The sequence below is a fragment of the Tenebrio molitor genome, chromosome 1 (assembly GCF_963966145.1).
Source record: "Tenebrio molitor chromosome 1, icTenMoli1.1, whole genome shotgun sequence".
In the NCBI taxonomy this organism is placed as follows: domain Eukaryota; kingdom Metazoa; phylum Arthropoda; class Insecta; order Coleoptera; family Tenebrionidae; genus Tenebrio; species Tenebrio molitor.
Window position 1 is genome coordinate 28850459 of NC_091046.1, and position 12268 is coordinate 28862726.

At 34.8% G+C, this 12268-nt stretch overlaps 1 long non-coding RNA gene across 1 annotated transcript; it reads left to right on the forward strand.

Annotated features, from left to right (window-relative positions):
• Nucleotides 1-8558: 8558 nt before the first annotated feature.
• Nucleotides 8559-10402, forward strand: LOC138122416 (uncharacterized). Its single transcript, XR_011156490.1, has 2 exons — nt 8559-9506; nt 9562-10402. It is a non-coding gene; the product is annotated as an uncharacterized lncRNA (long non-coding RNA).
• Nucleotides 10403-12268: the final 1866 nt, after the last annotated feature.

Sequence of the window (12268 nt, forward strand, 5' to 3'; positions counted from 1 at the left end):
CGTTGCAACTTCAGTACCTACTTTATCTTAGCTCTGTAATCCGTCGCATGAACAAACTTCGATGTGGATGTCATGCAAAAAATAAGCGTGTAGCAAAAATAAATGATAATATGAAAATAGTTATTTGTGCAACTAGTTGTGAAAGTCATACTTCTTTTCACGAATTTGCAGATTGATTAACGAGAGCGTAGCCCAAGTTAATGAAGCAAATAAGTGAATGCATATCGATGTAAGTTGAAAAATTTGGTCTAAAAGGATATATGAAAAATTACAAAAAAAATAAATAGGTAGGTATGCTTTGACAATAATCTCCAAGAAAATGGAATAAAATGATGCAAAAAACTACTACTTTCACTACGATTTTTCGTGTAAAAAAGTGCCACTTTCATTACGATATTCAAAATAGTATATTATGTTATGAGGAGCAAAAATGAAGTTTTATGTGCTGCGGCTGGTAGATTGGCTGCCGAACGCAGTGAGGCAGACAAACCAGCCAAAGCACATAAGACCATTTTTGCTCCGAATAACATATGGCTCAAAATCACTAAGGTGGCAAATTTGCTTCGCCAGCAAATAAATTACAAAAATTACCATTTTATTGCACAAGTGAACATTAGTAAATACTAAAATTCATTTGTTTTAACTGTACATCATACAATATACTTCAAAAGTAAATAATATTTAATATTATTTCAAGATATATGTATGGAAACCTTCATAACAAATTCTTTAAGACAGGTTAAGAAACCAGGTAGGAATTTCAAATGATTTAGCTAGTTTACTTTACAGCCGCTCATCAGCGGAGATTATAACTTCACGGACGCCCTCAGCGGAGATAATAACTTCACGGACGCTCCTCAGCGGAGATAATAACTTCACGGACGCTGGGCAGCTCGTTAGATGCCATGACAGTTTAGCATTATCAATGCAGCAGTGCAATGTCATATTTTACGGACGTTTGAAGAAAAAATTGTATTTGAAAAAACTAAGAAAGCAGATGGTAAGCAACAAGGTAGAAAATGTTTGTCGGGAATATAACCTAATAAGTTAATTTTAACCCTAAGTGTAGAAAATCATTACCATTATTGACATAATGGCAAAGGTAAAATTATTCGGTATTTTTATCTCGTTATGTTAAATTAGTTTCCATTTGTATTCAATTATATTTGTTTTTATTCTTTTATATGTTCTTTATTGACATAATTACCTAAGACATACCTAAGGAGGATTATTTGTATCGATATATTTTTACCTTAAAATAAAAGCCTCAAAATTATAGATTATAGAAAGTGGTATGCTTCTGTTTTCGCTTAAATGAGTGAACTTATGTCCATGTCAGTGTCTGTATGTTAAACAAATACAGCAACAATGTCAACAGTACTTCTAGAAAAATTAATTTTACAATCATTATTTCACATCTATTTAATCAGTTCATTGCAAACAAATAAATTAAATAACGACACGTTGAAAAATTGTATAACACAAATTGTTAATGAAAATTTTCATTTTTCCAGAACCATAATACTAACTGCAAAGCATTTAGATTTAAATAACGTTAATGATTTTTCTAGCGTAATACGATTAGATTTTGCAGAAATGCATGTCTTGCAATCTATTAAAGAAAAAGTAAATCACGTCATTGTAGTTTATAATGATGTAAATGAATTAAATGAAACTGTGTCTTTGTTAAAAAACTCTTATTGTTTCAACTCAAGAGCTAAATATCTGGTAATAGCAACAACTTTCGAAGATATAATTCTGATTTCCAATATTTTGTGGAATTATCGGTTATATAAATCTGTAATTCTTTGGGAGGATAATGAAAAGATTAATATTTTTGAGGTGGATTTGAAAAAATCCAACTGTGGAAAGAACATTAATTTTCTCAGAGTGGGATATTTTTATAACAACGAATTGAAAGTGATCCATAAGTTATTTGATCCAGACATGAAAAATCAGTTTTACAACTGTACTTTGAAGGTAATATATTCCCATATCTATCCATGGATAAATAATAACTCATCTGGAGTTTTCGTGGAAGTCTTGAATACATTTGCGGAAATAAATGGATTTAATTTGGTTTATATGCCTGAAAATCCCATTTATGGGGAAGAATTGCAGAACAGTTATTCCTTTGAATCTGTCAGAAATGACTTGGAAAGTGGATATGCTGACATATATCTTGGTTTGGGTAACAATTTGCAAAATGTTATTATGGAAACTACAACAACTGTTTACGATGACAATTTATACTGGGTGGTTCCAAAAGCTTCAAGGATGGCATACTGGAAAGCTATGATTAAATATTTTCCTATTCATTTTTGGGCATCTATATTGGTCTTTTTTGTAATTATTTGTACGATATTTTGTTTTATTGCGTACAAAATTCATGATGAAAACAAATTCAAAGATATAATAGGAAATGTCTTGTACATGTTTTCAATCGCTATTAATTTTCCTATTTCAAAAATGCCAGTTAACAAAACTCTAAGAATATTGGTCACAATTTATTGCTGGATTTCATTATTAACATGCGTAGTACTGCAAGCTAGACTGTACGACATATTCAGTAATCCTGTATACGAAAATGATATTACAGATTTGGACAAACTTCTCGATTCCAGGTTACCGCTAAAATTTTCTGACGGTCTGGCGATCTTATTCTTGTTTACTGGACCTCAAAATCAACGTGTTTTCGACACATACATAGGCACCAATTTAACACTTATGGAAAGCTTGGATCAGTTAATCATTAGCAAAGATTTTGCAACCATAATCGACACTGGTGTTTTGGTAATGCGTCCGAATATTCGAAATGTTGTAAATATTTTTGATATTGCTTATTTTCAAACTTGTATTTACATGAAAAAGAATCACGAACTCTTTGAGATTCTCAATGAAGCTGTAAAGAAGATTGTGGAAACTGGTTTCGTTAACAAATTTGTCTCTGATGTGCGCTGGCAATGTTTTTTAAGAGACAGATCGAATAATGAAGATAATGGATTTTTTGAACTTTCACTAAGTCACATTCAAGGTGCTTTTATGGTATTGTTGTACGGACAGATCTCAGCAAGTGTGATTTGCATTTTTGAATTAATTTATGCATCGTTAAAGACAAAATTCACTAAATGTCTTTTATGTTAGATGATGTATACCTAATGCTAATTTAGAAAGAACCAGAGAGACGTTAAGGCATTACTTTTGCACCGTGAGAAAAAGTAACACAGTAATACCTATATCTACCTATTTAATCTGTATCCAAGCATTAATAAAATAATAACACTTCATATGTGTATTATCAAACAAACTATACTTCGTCCAGGGAGAGATTGGGAGATTTTAAATTTTATTAAATTAAGGCAACAATATAAAATGCAATAGAATACATTAATTAGAGCATAATTTCAGCGCAAAAAATGTTACTGCTTGAAGGTAAATAAATAAATAATTTACGCTAGGTAGTACGTACTTACCTACTTTCTCTGGTCAACCAATCTCTCGCTGGACAAACTATATCAATGATCAGTGGCGGCTCGTGACTCGTTGACGAGGGAGGGCTCTGTCACATGTACAGTTACGGCTACGGAATTTCGTTACTTTACTGTCAATTCGAAAAAACTTGTGTAGCCTAAACTTTATTGTCACTATGACTGACATTCAAAGTTTTTGTGACAGATATTCTGTCACGCACAATAAAAATCAAAATGCCACATGACATCCATGACATGACATGGATGTCAAAAATTCAAATGTGGGGTGTGTATATAAAACCTGTGTTACAGCTAATGTCAGTTGAATAACAACGACTGACGAAATTCCGTGGCCGTGACTGTACATATTCAGGGTGTTTCCTAAAAAACGCCACAAACCGTAGCTTCCGTTATTTATTGTCCGATTTTAATAATTAAAAAAAAACAATACAATGGTTATAAAAACACTACAAAACGTCTTAATATTTTATTTTTTTCAACATTAATTGTTATGTCAATTAAGTGTCACTTTGTTTTTTTTAAATAGAAACATATATTTATTTATTTTTATTCTGGTAGAGAATTTTTTTCTGACTTCAACGATGTCCAACACGTTGATTTTTGTCCAATAAAAATTCAAGAAAATAAACAACATTTTTATTACGTTACAATGTTTATGCAGCTTTGTTTTTGTATTGCTTCTGTTCATAAACAATATTTAAATTCGTCACTGGTCGACCGCTATTTTTTAGATAAATTCAACCAAACTTCAGTTTTTTTAAATCACACTTTCATTTTGTGAACGTTAAAAGAGTGTACATACTGACAACATGCCTCAAAATCTCGTTTGCAACGAGCCTATGAACGTTGGGCGCCGACTTTGCTTGCCACAAACGGCCTCATGAAACGTGACGTTGTCATGACAATGCAACTCGACGCTGCATTCCATTGATACAGGATACGCGATCGAGAGCTCCAGAGCTGGCCGCCCTCCCCAAAGAGGAGAATGAATAATATGAAATTTACCGCGGACCGTCCACGGACAGAGTTAGGTTGCTATTTACCACCTTTGCATACGACACATTGATATTATTGACATGAAATAAATAAATTAATCAGTCTTTAATAAAAAAAATTAACACATTTAAAAGAATATATTTTCCTTATTTCCTTTATAAATTTCTGGGAGGGCGCCGCCCCAGAGCCCCCCCTCACGAGCCGCCACTGTCAATGATTCTGTTTCTGAAATGTCTAAATAGGTGTAACGCATGATTAGCTCTACCGATATACATGTGGCCGGCTCATTCTTTAATTTGAGAACGGTCGAGAGTGGGACTGAGACAAGAAGTCAAAATTCGATCGGAGTGGTTCCGGTATCCTGGTGGACGAGTTGCTGAAAAGTCTACCCGAAAATAGAAAGACTGGGTTCTTTTCTGAACCTTCCACCACCCGGCGGCACGGCAATTTTGCCGGAGTACATACACTATTACGGATATTACTATCAGGTAATAGTGCAGTGCTAATCAACATAATTACCGGCGTCTCGCCTCCACATTTTGACTTTGTTGTGTTTTATTATGTTCTGTGTCAATGTTAAGGAACTTCCTGACGATGTGACATGAGTATAATAATATACCTTTTTGAATTTCAACTACCAATGTGTTACCTAAATCCTAAATTTTTAAATTTTTAAAAAGAGATTGCGGTACTATTCCCGTTGCTGAAATTATAAGTGGTAAAATCGAAATTTTTTCTAAACACAAAAGATTTCTCATAGCAACGGAGAGTTCTAAATATTTATTAATTTTTGTGTTATATGTCTGTCTTATATTATGTGAATGTGGAACAGCTATATCTAAAAGATATGCTTGCTTTTGTTGTTCATTTAAAATAATAATGTCTGTTCGATCAAAATATTTTGTAATTTGTAATTATCATTTTCCAAACAATTTGCTGGTGTATAACTATAATGTGGTTGTGTATTCTTTAATAAATTTTATTGCTTCCAACTGTCATAAATTCTCATTTTTCTCCTTTGTAAACTGACTCCTAATTGCTCTAAAGTAAAAAATAGCAGATAACCAACCGTTGCCCTAGACAACACATTCAAAGTGATATTTCTTGAAAAATTTGTCAAAACTGTGAAAAGCAAATACGAAATAATTTTTAATAGATTTGGAAGCTTTAAGGACATCGTTCCAAACAATAAAGTTTTGTATGCAACTCGTTTCTGTGCAAATTGGGCTTTTCTAATTGCCCTCGAGGCCTTAAAATCCTCGCTGCGCTCGTATTTCAATCTGGCCCCTCGGGCAATTAGAAAAACCCAATTTACACAGAACTTCGTTGCATAAATAACTAACGGGTGTTTTTTTAAATTTGGCGTCGAAGTAGGCGTTGAAGTGTCGATTGTGAACGCACTAGACAGGTTACGGATCACGGATCAGCTGTTTAAATCTTACGCTTTTACATGAGTGGTGCGATCTCAATCGACTTTCCAACGCCTACTTCGACGCCAAATTTAAAAAAACACCCTTTATAACAGCTAAATTCATGTGTATAATTTTAGCGAATATATCATGACGTTTCTTATATTCACTTTGAGCCAAAACGGTGCAAGAAGAAATGATGTGTTCAATTGTTTCCCCTTCAGATTAATTTAAAGAACAGAGGCATGAACCTGTTTTGTTCCCAGAAATTTACGTAGTAAGCCCTAATGTTGTTGGATTTCCAACATCTGTGTTCCACTGTTTGCTCCGTTCGAGCCGCCTACACCACTAATCGCGGTCACGAATTTCCGAGAGATGTTTTGCAATTTATTTTTGAAAATGGTTACACTGTTTGATTGGACTATGTTGTTGCTTAAGCTGTTTCATGACAGAAAGACACAATTGGGTAAAAAATGTTTTCTGCATTTGGTTTTATATTGCAATTGAAAGCCTTAAATAAAAGATAAATAATTGTATTAGCCCTTTTTATAATTTTGCAGATGTGGGGGACCATGACACATCACTTGTGATTGCAAAACCTAGATCCTTGACTTCTTTCACTGAATGTACTTCGTGTGACTCTATTTTATAAGAAAGAAAAGGGTTTTTTCTCCAACCGTCTTAAAAGTTGTCACTTTTAATACCGTTTTTGGTCACTAAAGTTGATGTTTTCGTAACTGTAGAAAAAAGTTACGTGTTACTAAGGCAACACTTTTACCTCCTAGTATTAAAAGTACTTTTTTATACAACTGACATTAAAAGTAACGTTTTTAATGGAAGCTAATTTGATTAGAAATTGCTCTTTATAACTTACCGTGTTAAAAGTATTTTTAACACTAGTAAAAAAAAATTTTTTTAACACTTTAGTTATTTTTTTATTTATTTATAAATGTTAAAGTGGCTCTATTTGCCGCTTTTTCAATATCTGCGGGAAATCTGTCGTCGATATCGGCATCGTTAACGTCGTTTTCTTTGCATTCCATGTTTACGAATGCAATAATGTTGAATTGAAAGTGTTTTACAAAACGTAATGAAAACTTTTTTGACGTTTCTAATAAACAAATGTCAATACAAGACTAGCTACCTGATTTTTGCCGCAGAAATTAAAATAAACATCAAAAATACGACTGCGTTTTTTAATGCAATGCAAACCAGTTGTATAAAAAATAGATGTATGATGGACGTGTTAAAAGTGATTTTATTTTGTTCGTGGGGTTGGTCAACTCGCTGCGCTCGTTTCCCAATCTACCCCACTTACAAAATAAAATCTCACTTTTAACACTTACATCATAAATAACTATTTTACCGAGCGATCATTTAAAAAATAAATCGAGTTTGCTTTGGAGCCTATGCTATAGCATGGGTTGCCATAGGTAACACGCCGACTCGATTTATTTTTTAATTGATCGCACCGTATTAATACTAGACTTAAAAATTATAAAATGAACTAACTAAAATTACTAGTTTTTAATATGTATTAATATTAAAAGTACAGTTCGAACAACTTTGGAAAAAATTAATCAAACTCGATTTGTCAACAGCATGAAGATTTTCACTGGTATTGTTAATCTCATCGTGGTACTTGGCTCTTGGATCATTTCTGGAGCAATCAGTTCTTTTGTACTGTTACTGGTAGGTACTAGGTTCAAGCTGACTTAACATCTTCAATGTCATCAATTTTCAAATGAACCAATTCGTCGCAACGACAGGCACCCGCAACTCCTAACATTAAAACAAGCTATAATTATCATTTCTTAAGTTTAGAGACATACCTTCCTCATTAAGTATTTATTGTCCGGAGCAAAATTCAAGAATCGGTCGACCTGTTCTTTTGTTAGAACCCTTGATTTCTTCGGTGTATAACCATCATTCTGCCTTTTTAAAAATGCACGTAATTTTGACACTTTTGTTCAGCGTAAATTTTTTCTTGCTTGCAACAGTTTGACCTTGATTTGAAAAAACAACTAAACACGTAAACAAAACAAAAGCCAAAATTGTCTCTTTGGTTACACGAATATTTCAATAAAACGCTGGCTTTATTTAAATATGTCTATGAGCAAGCTATGAGTGATACGGGTCCTTTACTTGGTTGGAGAAAAAATAGTATGTGTTATTCGGATTAAAAGTGACTTTTTTTGACTTGCAATTGTTTCAATGGCTCGGCTACGCTTCGCTTCGCCTCGCTATGCAAACAAATTGCTCGTCAAAAAAAGTAACACTTTTAATCCTTATAACACAATATACTATTTTTGCCCATGCGCAAAACGGAGCATTTATTAATATTCATTGGTCTTAGCTATTTTTTGGACCAATCAGACAAGGTGTCGATGTCCTTTTGTAAAATCAAAGAAGACTCGCCCGAAACCGTTCCCTGGGGTACACCAGACACAACTGGACATTTGCCAGAATAAACATTACCTACTTTAACTTTGAAAGACCTGTTAGATAAGAAGGCTTCAATCCAGGCAAGTAACATTCCCTTATCCCGTTATGTTCTAATTTGTGAATGAGTCCGCGCTGTGGAACTCGATCAAATGCCTTTTCGAAATCAAAGTATACAATATCCAGAGATTGACACTTATCTAAGCAAGATGTCCAATATACAGGGAATGGCAGGACTGACGCCCCACAGAAGACTGGCAAATTCGTGGGATTACGCTGAAACGTAAATTAAAAACTATATTTTTTTTACTCTCAAAATAAGCGAGAAAAGACATTGCGAAATTGACCAATCAGACGAGAATACAATCGAGGACTTAATTGGTCGCTACGCAATCGAATATTATCGAACCGCGCGAAACTTTTTATAATCAAATGGTCCACTGCTTTTTTTGACAGATGTTTGTGTCATCTTGACAATTTAAACATTTTAATTTTTTTTTAATTGTTTTTTCAAGATCTGAAATCGTGTTGCAAAACTCTGCCGAAATGTATTCAGCTGCCGATTATGTTGAGATGTTGATTATCTTTGGAGAATGCGGACGGAACACTAGGAAGGCAGCAAGAATTTTCTCTGATCGTTTTCCTGACCGACCTTCTCCTGATCACAAAACAATTTTGAGAGTACATACTTGCTAGGGCTCAAGAAACAGGGAAAGTTTTGCCGAATCGAAATGAAATTGGCGGAGGTGCACGAACCGCACGGACCTTGGCTAATGAAGAGGCAATACTGAATATCGTTGAAGAAGATGGAACTAGGAGTATAAGAGAAATTGCCCAAGAGGTAGATATCTCCAGCAGATCGGTACATCGCGTTTTGAATGAGAACATACTTCATCCTTTCCACTATACTCGGGTGCAACATCTCGAACCAGAAGATTACCCTGCTCGAAGAAATGTTTGTGTTTGGTTGCGTAATAAAGCGGCAGAAGATGAAAATTTTATTTCACGGATCTTGTTTTCGGACGAATCAAGTTTTGGTCGGCAGGGATGTTTCAACCATCGAAATTTGCATGTCTGGTCGTACGATAATCCAAGGACTACTTATCCGCGTGCATTTCAGCGTCGATTTTCCGTAAATTTGTAGTCAGGACTAGTGGAAGATTCAGTGGTAAGTCAAGATTGAAAAAATAAAGAAAGCGTGTTTAGGTATTCTTTATTTTCAGATCGGACCTTTTGAATTCCCTATGCGTTTAACAGGAGCTGTGTACGTAAACTTTTTAAACATGGAACTGGCTCATTTACTTGAAAATATTCCATTGATTTTTCTCGTAAATCAGTGGTTCAAACATGACGGGGCACCACCCCATTTCAGTCGCAATGTGCAAGGTATTTTGAATCGAATGTATCCTAATCCTTGGATCGGACGAGGTGGTCCACGCCACTGGCCTGCATGATCTCCGGATCTCAATCCTCTGGATTTTTTCTTATGGGGGGTACGTGAAAAACGTTGTTTACAACCGACCCATTCATAACGAGGAGGATCTTCGAAACAGATTACAAAAAGCTTTTGCAACAATTACACCTGAAATGGTCAGAGCCTCTAAATTAAACTTACTACGGCGTGCACAACTGTGTCTCCAAATGAATGGTGGACATTTTGAGCATCTCCTTTAATTCTTCTTTCTTTGAGTTTTGTTTGTGTTTCGTTTTGTTATTATTTGCTTTCGTTCTATTAAACTCGCTTCTTTTTAGAACCACCATTTGTTGTTTGCTTTACGACTTCCGCCCAATAATAAATTTGTATTAATAGTTGCGGGCTATACGATGACAACTTTTATTAAATTTATTGACATTATTCTTAACCTACATTTTTTTGACAGTGCAATAATGTGCTAAATTTGACAATAAAATACAGTCGACCAGATATTTTGAGTAGAATGATAATATTTTTGGAAACCAAGCAACGCCCTCATTCATTCTGTTCTCCCCTAGTTTTTCCGAGCTTGACTAACGGGATTGGTGGATTTGATATGCTTCTAAGTCGATTAAAAAAGCAGATAAGAATGTTATTGCTGTCGGCACAAGTCATTTTCCTCTGGGGCGTGAGTTGTGCCACACCCTGTATACGAGTAGTCCATGGAGTGCAACATACTCTGATCATTTAGGTAGAAATCCGTGTTGGTTTTTATGAACTAATTCGTGTTGGCTTAAGAACGATATGATTTTACTTGAAATTATTTTTTCCATGAGCTTGCATGAGACCGATGTAAGACTAATCTCCCTTCTTGAAGATAGGTCTGACAATTGCCTTTAACCATGAATCTGGTAATACTGAAGACTGGAAAGAGGAAGACATTATAAAAGATAGCGGTTCATGAAGTTCTTAGGTCAAGCTTTCAATACCTTAAGCGGATATTATCAGGCCCGGGAGAACTAGTTTCAGAGAGTTTGGAAAGTAAGGACAGAACTGCATCTTAACTAAATTCAATGTTCTCAAGAGAGTGGTACTTTATTTCCTATATTTGGTGGTAGAGGACCTACTTGTTCCGTAACGAAAACACTACCAAAATAATCTGCTAAAGTTTGTCCAGTGCGAGAGATTGGTTGACATAAAAACCACTAAATTTTACGTAGAGGAAGTAGTTAGTACCTAACGCAAATTTGAAATATATCCTTCAAGCAGTAACATTTTTGCCCTGAAATTATGCTCTAATTAATGTATTCTAGTGCATTTTGTAGTGTTGGGTGAATTTAATACAATTTAAAATCTCCCAATCTCTAGCTGGACAAAGTATAGTATAGTATGTTTGCTGACTAAAGATCACTCTCTGCAAGTATATTATTGTTATTTCTGACCAGGGAGACAGCTACTTTCAATGTGAGCTTACGTCGGACATACCTGTACACTGCTTTGGTACCCCTGGTTAAAAGTTGTGTCTCATATTTTTGCCTGGCCTTTCTTAGATTGTTCTTCAAATTGTTTGAGAATTCCCGATGTTGTTCGTAATCCTCAACAAGTCTAGATTTTTTATATTTTTGCCAGAGACGTTTCCATGGTTTGCTCGAATTATATTTAACGCGATACTGAACAGTGTTGTTTTATGAGATTCTTAAGAGTGTTGTCAAAAATTTTCCAAACTGAAGAACAGTCATGGGCAGAACACATTTGAGTCCAGTGACATGGGCTAGGTCCAATTTTAAATTTTCAAATTGAAGTTTGGTGTAAACTTTATTTACATATTTATCGGATTCAGCAAGAAGAAATTGTAGTGACGTCTCTGAGATACAATGATCCGAAATATCAATAGGAGAACAGTAGTCAATGCTTGTTATAAGGTTGACATCATTTGTTAGGAATATTAAATCTATGAGACTTGGATTTTGTCCGGTTCTGAAACGCGTCGGTGTAGTTACAAGTTGCATTAGATTATTGAAGTAGAGTAGAGTATTGAAGTAGAGTCTCGGCGAATAAGGTACTTGAATTATTACCTTCAGCGTGGCGAGTAATTGGCCAAGTAATATTTGGGAAGTTGAAATCTCCGAAAATCAGTAAATGTATAGGTACATCTCTCTATATTTTCGTCCATCGATTGCCTCAAATTTTTAAAGGTTTTCTTGGGTTCTCGAAAAGTTTTTGTTGCTTGTACATATTGGTATCCCGTCGAAGAATAGTTTCAATGTCTGTTTAGGAAAATGGAAAGCATATACTTTTCAGGTTGGTATTACGGATAGTCGATGAGAAACTCGAGGATTGGATTCCAGTCGTTAGAAGTGTTAGAACTTAGAATGTGCTTAGAACCCACAGTGAGACTAAAAAAGGTGGGTGCACCTGTAGAAGGCCCCGGATCTATTGGCTGGTGTTGGAGCTGGAAGCTTCACACTTTTGAATAGCAATGTACGAGTTGACTCTACTGATAAGCATCTTCATTT